This window comes from Petaurus breviceps, unplaced genomic scaffold (assembly GCF_028583685.1).
Source record: "Petaurus breviceps papuanus isolate PSGF00001 unplaced genomic scaffold, PetGlider_PUasm1.0 38, whole genome shotgun sequence".
Lineage (NCBI taxonomy): Eukaryota > Metazoa > Chordata > Mammalia > Diprotodontia > Petauridae > Petaurus > Petaurus breviceps.
In genome coordinates this window covers 37,721,633-37,730,378 of record NW_027186304.1, presented here as the reverse complement: position 1 = coordinate 37,730,378, position 8,746 = coordinate 37,721,633, and the positions used below count along the sequence as shown (strand labels likewise).

Here is an 8,746-nt window from a genome sequence, read left to right as displayed (position 1 = left end):
AGTTTGGGAGAGAAAATGGTCTGTGGAATAGATTTGAGAGCTCAGATCTCTTTGTTAACAATATGGAGTAAATCCTCCCTTATGTGGAAGCATTTAAATGTCATAAAGAGTCAAGGAAGGGGGTGGCTAGGGGTCTCAGTGAATAGAGCACCGGCCCTGGAGTCAGGAAGACCTGAGTTCAAATCCAGCCTCAGACACCTGACACACTTACTAGCTGTGTGACCTTGGGCAAGTCACTTAACCCCAATTGCCTTGCCTTCCCCCCCCCAGCAAAAACAAAACAAAACAACAACAAAAAAGAGTCAGGGAAAGAGCTTTTATTTATTTAAACAAAAAACTAAAGAAATGTGAGTATAAAAAAAACAGTTTCAAGGACACAAAAGAGATTGAGGACCTCGTTGAGAATTCCAGAGCTGAGACATGAATATCTCCCTTAATTTGAATATTCATATTTTTTTTTTTTACTAAAGAGTGTAAAACTGAGGACATGAGAAGTCATGTAAACATTTGGAGACTGGGTTATGATTGAAAAAGGACTCTGCATTTGATAGCAGAAATGTGAAGAGTTGTGACTTTTTAAGTGAAAGGTGAGTCATTAAAGGTCTCATTTAAGTAATTGTACATGGAGTGGGAGCAGCCAAGGAAGCTGAGAAGTAAAGACATCCGCCAGGAGAAGTGATGGTACTTTAAGGAAATCTGCTTCAGCTTCAGCTTGAGGGAACCCTGACTGGTCAGAGCTTCAGAGAGTGCTCTTGGAGAACCTGGAGTTGGAGAAAAGTGAAACTTTAGTAGGGCTTGTTGCTCTCTGCTGTCTCCTCTGGAAAAGCAGAAGGCCTCCCCCTCACCCCTTTTGGGGGCAATTGCTTAGACATAATGATGAGGTGACTGCGTCAACGTGAACTGTGCTGCTATAAGTCTTTGTTCTTTTTGGACAATGCAGAATCTGGATGAGTGAATGACTAGCTGGGATGGACTATATAACTCAGAGACAGCCAGACTGGTAGACTTGGCATTTGTCAACTTTAAAGAAAACTATTATTCATATTAAGAGTTAACACTTTTTTAAAAAGACAAAACAGAGTTAACACTTTCTGAAAAGCTTCTACACAAAATTAAGGTTATATGAGGATAAGAAGTAAAACTGATGGGGCAGCTAGGTGGCACAGTTAATAGAGCACTGGCCCCGGAGTCAGAGGACCCGAGATAAAATCCTGTCTCAGACACAACACACTATACTAGCTATGTGACCTTGGGCAAGTCACTTAGCCCCAACTGCCCTGCATTCCCCCTCCCCCCCAAAAAAAGAAGTAAAATTGAATAGGGAAAAAATATTTGTATTAAATTTATCTGATTATTCAAAATAGGTAAATAATCAACAAATATATATTATTTGTATGTTATATTAATATTGTAATAATGTATATTATAGATAACATGTATATATAACATTGGTTAGATATTATATTATCTATTATAACTATGCTATATATAATATGTTGTTACTGTATTATTTGTATAGTTATATATTATTTTATGTTATATGTAAATATATAACATATAATATATATCATTTATATATTATTGTATATCATTACTATATTATTTATATGCTACATATAACATTACATATTGTTACTATATTGTTATATATTAATTTAACCCATCTGCCAAGACAGTTTTAACAGAGATGTGGCTGCTGCTCATGCTACATCTTCTTGGAGCCATAGGAGAGAGTTGGGTGACTGAGTGAACCCCAAAGGTGGATGAGCAGCCCTGGAAAGGATTTGGCAAGCCCTCACCTGAGAGGTGCTAGTCCTCCCTTAACACCCTATAGGACAGGCCTCATGCCCGCTGGTGAGTTAGGGGAATGTCTGCCTGAAGCACGTGAAGACATCTCCCGGCTGATGAGAACAATTTTTTCCAATGGCCATGAAGGCAGCTGAAGCAGGTGCTGTGGAGTGCTTAGAGCCCGGTCATACATCAAAGAGGCCAAGGTCATCCACTGTATCCCAGGCCATCACCAGTTGTCCTGACTTTTGTCCTGCCACTGAACTTCAGTGACCCTGGAACAGAGAGTAAGGCTGATGACTTTGTGTAACTCTGCCTCACTTCATATGTTATATAATATTGTAATAATGTTGTATATTGTAGATAATATATTGTACATATAACGTGGTTATCCAGTTAACACCCCAGTCAAGACCTCACCCTGTGATATCATTGGTCCTCTTTGAAAACAAGGACAAAGAGCAACATTTAAATCAGATGATTTACCCTCAAGTTTGAGGTTCCTCGATTATATTCTTTCTACTTTTCAAAACTCACCACTGTCATCCCCAATTCTCTCTTTTTCTCTGGTTATCCAAAAGGCACCCTTACTTATTTCTAAAGCTTGTCACTCTGTGCAATTGATTCTATTCCTTCTTGTCTTCGTCAGCCAGTTTCTGAAATTTGTCTCATATGTATTTCCAATCTTTTCTTCTCCATTTCCCCCTCCTCCATTTATCTATAAATATAGTCAGGTTTTCCTAGTTCCAAAAAATCCCTTCCCTTGATTTTTCTACCCAGTCCATCTACCTCCCTATTTCCCTTCCCTCCACCACTTCCCGATAACACCAAACTTTTTGAAAAAATTTTCTGTATCCTAATGCCTTCACTTCCTCACTACCAACTCTCCCCTCAACTCAGAATATCAGAATCACAGAATTGGAAAGGATTTTAGAAGCCATCTAATCCTGAACCCTCAACATTCTTTTTTTTTTTTTTTTGCTTTTTGGAGGGCAATTGGGGTTAAGTGACTTGCCCAAAGTCACATGGCTAGTAAGTATTAAGTGTCTGAGGCCAGATTTGAACTCAGGTCCTCCTGACTCCAGGGTCAGTGCTCTATTCACTGTGCTACCTAGCTGCCCGAGAATTTGTAATCTTAGAAAAAAGTTAAAAGGGTCTGTATACCATGTGTGTTTAAGTTTAGCAGTATCAATATATGGGCACACATACACATTTGCTATCTGACACAATATTAAGGGGAAAAGAAAAAATCATTTTACAATAATATCATAACACAAAGCTGTGTCTAGTGGGCAGAAGTAAAGTGAATATTAATAACTTTATCATTATTAGAATTAATGTAGTAGCTTGCATATCCAGGCCTGGAGCCGTCAATGAAAGCTATCACACAAAAGAAGTTCATGACTTGAACCTTACAAACTTACAACTACATTCTTGTTTCACAAAGCTTGTTTATCCTCAGATTATATTCATTTTGAAAGAGATATTTCAGAAATTGAATATTTTACCTATAATAAGTTCAGACACTACTTAACTTTTGCTTAAGCCATGGAATGACTATACATTGAAATCCAAACAACAAAATATGTTCTACTTTACTTTAACTTAGCTATAAATTGTCTTTGAAATTAAAGTTTTAGTAGGCCTCCTAAAAATCATACTAGGGATTGAGAAGAAATTTTTTAATATCCCCTTTATTCAAAAGAGTGCTTCATAGAGTGATTCATAAACAATCACTAAACTTTTATGAAGAAAATGAAATGAAAAGTTTTAAAATGATAGCCCTGTTTTTTACCTAAAAGCAAAAAACAAAACTTTTAAGATTGAGATTCATTTAAAACAAATTGGTATAACATATCCTTAAGTAACAAATTCTCAAGGTATTTATTAACAAATTATTGCAGAATTTTTAGATATCACAAAGGTTTTTAGTCAAAAAATGTAAAGTAATTGAATCTTTATGTTGGCAACAAGTAAGAAGCTAATGACAGTACTTATAAAAGCTATTAGTATTAGAATCCCTCTAAACAATGGGAATATTATAAAGTGAGCCTTAAGTAGTTCATATTAATTTCTGTACATATTCTAATTTTTGGCTAAAAATAATATTAGGTTTCCCATAAAGCTAACACAAAAGAGTTCATATCTTCTACTAATTATTCTGATCGTAGAAATTTTGCTATAGAAAGAAAAAATAAGAATATGTGAGTAAAACATAGTATTAAATGCTTTTTATTTTAAGTAGCAATTTTTCACCAATCACAGCTCATATCCAATTATATATTAATTTTATTCCCATGGTGCTGTAATAAACAATAAAGACTTACTAGGTTTCTCCTACATAAAGAATTTCATTTAACTTTTTCTTTGTCAAATTTAAACTTGTCCTGGTATAAAAGTCAACTGTTAGAAATCTTTTTACTATTTTGCAACTTTCTTAGCAAGTTAGATTCATTATTTAGGAACTACGTAACTAAAACAAGTTCTTTTCTCAGGATGAATGACTTTGCCTCTAGAGACAGTTTCCTTGGCAGTTTTACAAAATAAGAATAACTGAGATGGACTTCAGCGAGGGGCTGGTGGTGATGCCTCTGCTTTATCAAATCTCATACATGCAGGAGGAATGGTCTGAATGGGCAGAATTAATATGAATACAATTTTCACTCAGTCTCCTCCTTTCCACATACAATAATCAATTAACAGTTTTAAGTTTTAGCATTTAAACAGTAAAGTGACTTAGGTAATAATTTCCATAAATGATAGCCAAATTATTTTAGCTGTAACCTCCTTTCTAACTACAAGTAAAGGTGCAAATCCGTGGTTTCCTATATAGCATATATAAACATTATAAGACATAAGTGACATAACTGTTTTTACACAAATTCTTTCCTCTATATTTTAGTTTCAACAAAATTCAGATTAAAAGTTTACTTATATAACACTATTTCTGGCTTACAATGATCCCTCAATTTTTAAATGAGAGAATTTTTCTACAATTTAAAAAGACCACAACAACACAAGGACATCATGACATTAATTGTATTTCCAAATCATCACTTGTAAAAAATTATTGATAGAAAATTGGCCTTAGGGGCAGCTAGGTGCGCCAGCCCCATAGTCAGGAGGACCTGAGTTCAGTTCCGGCCTCACACAATTAACACCCACACAAAAAAACTAGCCATGTAACCTTGAGCAAGTTACTTAACCCCAATTGCCCTCCAAAAGGCAAAAAAAAAAAAAAGAAAAGAAAAAGAAAATTGGGTTTATCAAGTGCAGAGATTTTTCTCCTCTCCTCATAGCTGCAGAGCCTGATTGTGTATTTGGGGAGTTTGAATGGAGATGTTCATCTGTTCTCTTAAAGGTGTGGGTTTCAGTGCCCCAGGGCTGTTGCTAGTGGGCTCCTTGGTAAATTGAGTATGCGTCCACCCTTTAGTCAGATTGGGAGGGTTACTTAAATTCTTTATTATTCATCAGCATTCTCTATTTTAATCTGATCTGGGATGAGAGGCTTTAATAAATTTTTGTAAAATGTTTTCAGCTGATTTAACTTTTACTCCAGTAAATTTTATTTATGTGTCCACTCCTTAAAGACTTCTTTAAAAGTGATAGCTTTGAATCTTTCAGTGAAAGTGAGGTGGGAATAGCACCATCTCCCTTCTTTCCCATACTAGAGAACCCAAAAAACCTCATGTTTCTTATCAGATCTTAGAAAATATCTCAATTTGCCTAAATGCCAAATAATGTAATAAATTCTGACTTATCTTTAGTATCAAATTGAGTGATGCTTTTTACTTTTCACATGAATTAAATTGACTTACAGTTGCATTCTGATACACAAAACTTTTCTCTAATAAGTGAGGCAGGAAATGGTTAAATGCTTGTTCATATGTCTCTTTGATCTGAGGGGGAAAAGAATTCCCTTGTCACCTTCTCCTCACTCAACTTGTCCAGAATTGAGTTGGGAAGAAAGAGATTTTCAAACCTTTAAAAATCTTAAAACTTCTGTCCACACTTTTTAATACAAATAGTTTATGCCTCATACTTTTTTCCATACTCTATGACTTGATATAACTATCATATAATCTATAAAACAAAATGCTTTTCCCCTCTCTTTCTCTCTCCTGCTGCCTGTGGAAGAAGGGAGAGGGAAAGAGATAACAGCATTCCAAGGAAAGTCCAGCTGCCTATTTTACCTTACAGGGTGTCAGATTACTCACTCACACTCTTTCACGCAGAGACACATAAACAAGACAGACAAAAAAATGACAGGAAGAGTGCACTCAGAATTTGTTAAAGGTTGTTTGCAGGAGTCAGACTTTATGCTTGGTCCTCCAGCATGGAGGCCAGGTAAAACTTACTTGATCATTTTCTTTTTACCTGTTTCCAACAAAGACAGCTGTATCACAGTGAATGGTTGGAGCCACCCCTGGCACTTTCATTTCATTAATATAATCCACATTAAAAAGGCAGAAATGGGGAAATGCTGGAGTCCCTCCTCCATAAGCCTCTTACTCCTCTGTCTCCCTGTTGTATCTATCCCCTATTACCAAATCTACCATCCCCTTCTGCTCTACACATTCCAAAAATTCTTGTAGCTGATTATTGGTGATAAATAATCCTCCTCCTTTTACTATTCTTTTTAAAAGTCTTAGATACCATTCTAGGTTTCTACTTTCATTTTGTACCTACCCCATTTCCTCCTTAAAGCTTTTTTCCAAGACTGGGCTCATATTTGCTTGTTTGTATTTTCTAATAATCCCTATCATATACTCATGTTAGCCTGGTGAGTTACCCTCTGTAAGTTTTTAACTTAAGAGCCTTAAGAGAAAAATCTGACTTTTGCCTCCTACCTTTAGTCATATTCTCTGGAGTTTCAGGAGGCCCTCCTTTATCCGGTACTTTTTCTTAAGTCCCTGTTGGCAGTGCCACTGATGCCTGTGTCAAAATGGGCATGGGCCGAACTGAAGAGTGTGGAAAGCCTGGACATGAGCCAGGCAGGATCTGTCATAGCAGTTCCCATTTATTGTTCAGAGAATAGGGTTTATATAATGAAAGTAAAGCAATTATCTCTTAGGTTTCCATGAGAAAATATTTAATGTCCTTGTTTATTCACATAAATCCATATGTTTTAATATCCTTGTTCTCTTACATGCATCTATGTCTGGGTCACTGCTAGGTTATCACATCCTAAACTCCTGCAAGTCAGGAAGAGGTGATTAGTCAATCTTAAAACATAATATAGCCTTCATGGGGAGCTGGCTTGGGAGAAATCCTGGACCAGACTATTCCCATTTATAGACTGGGTCAGAGACCAGCCTGCAACATCCAATGACTTCCCAAATAATTAGCACAAAAGGAAAGAGGAAAGGGATACAGTATCTATGTTCTCTAGGCTCTTTTACAAGCATAATACTGTCCTTTTGTCATATATAGGCACAATGAGGCAGGAAAAGCCACATGAATATCACCATGGCAAGATGGGATGGGTCTTCAGTGTTACTCAGGTGCTGTTGTAGGCATTGTTGTAAACAAGTTAAGGGCATGATTCCAACCCTAAGATTCGAGTCCCAGATAAAAACCCACCTTCTATAGAAAGTCTGATTTCCTGATCTATTTTAATTCTAGTGCCTTCCCTTTGTTGACTATTTTCCATCTATTCTTGATATAACTTATTTGTACAGAGTTTTTTGCAGGTTATCATTCCCATTAGACTGAGAGACCATTAAAGGCAAGGACTATATTTTCTCTTTCCTTTCATCCCCAGTACTTAGCATAGGGACCATTAATATATACTTAATGATTGACTGTAGCAGCAAGCAACCTAGCATACCCAAGGTGGCTGCCAACACAGGTTCTTAGATCTGCTTTTCTAAAGGAAAGCAACTCAAAATGGGTTAACAATCTTGCTTTAGTCAAACATATGTCATTTACCTAGTTCAGGGGAAAAAGGTCAGCACCCCAAACTTCAGAGAATACAAACGAGTTACAAGCGGATAACAAATACAGAAAAACATCAGCAGACAGTTTTCCAACTGTCTGACCATTACATCCATACCTAGTCAGTTACCAGAGAGGGAAGCATCAACATCTGGGTTTTCAAAGCTGAGGGGCTCAACGGCTGCCCAGAGTCTCGTCTGGTCAAATAATACACCTCTTCTCAAAGTGAGCCCCAAAACAAAATCTCATATCACGGTATATATAGCCTTCTTCTGGTTCAAAGAATGTCACAACCCTCCTGACCCACTGCCCAATTATGAAGCACCAAGGTGTGGGCATTCCTGAAAAACAAGCCTCCCACCACAGGCTGTAGGTGACCACATTCAGCCTCTTAGGAGGCAGAGTATATTTTCAAATCAAGGAAGGTTCTCAGAGTCACTTAAGCCTATCAAAGGGCCTAGTGGCAGGGAAGATTTTAAATTCCCATTCCCGTAACACAGGGCTAGGGATAATCTTATCAATCAGTCCTGTCCTTCAGTCAGTCCAAAAGACTGACTTTTTACAAGGCCTGGGCCTTAAATGAGGAAATAAAGGAGAAAAGCCTGAATCCCAACTTAATCATTGATTATTAATATAATAGTATATCAATATAGTAGTAAAATAATTTCTCTCAATAGAGAGTAGAAGGTATCAGTATCCTTGGAGTGACCCACATGAGAAAAGGGCAACACCCTCAGAACAATCTGCCAGGTCATAAGGGGTTTTCCAATCAAGAGAAACTTGTGGCCATGAGAGAATTGCTACTGGAAAAAGTTAGTGGACAGAGTACTATTAATGGTCCCTGATCCTGGTGCTGACAGTGAATGACCTTGGGGAGTGCCCAAAAGGCAACTAGCTGGCCCACTAGGTCTCCTGGAGTCAGAAGATCTGAATTTGAATATGACCTCAGACACTAGTAGTGAGATATTGGGTGAGTAACTCAAACCGCTACTTGCCTCAGTTTCCTCAAATGTAAATGGGG

The 8,746-nt window shown here is 37.1% G+C and overlaps 1 long non-coding RNA gene across 2 annotated transcripts; it reads right to left on the bottom strand.

Annotated features, from left to right (window-relative positions):
* Window positions 1-302: 302 nt before the first annotated feature.
* LOC138170056 (uncharacterized) lies at window positions 303-6,968 on the bottom strand. Of its 2 annotated transcripts, XR_011170527.1 has the most exons (3): window positions 6,639-6,968; window positions 1,800-2,063; window positions 303-761 (listed from the first exon to the last, which is right to left on the bottom strand). It is a non-coding gene; the product is annotated as an uncharacterized lncRNA (long non-coding RNA). The 2 variants fall into 2 exon arrangements; XR_011170526.1 differs by lacking the exon at window positions 1,800-2,063.
* Between the last annotated feature and the right edge of the window lie 1,778 nt (window positions 6,969-8,746).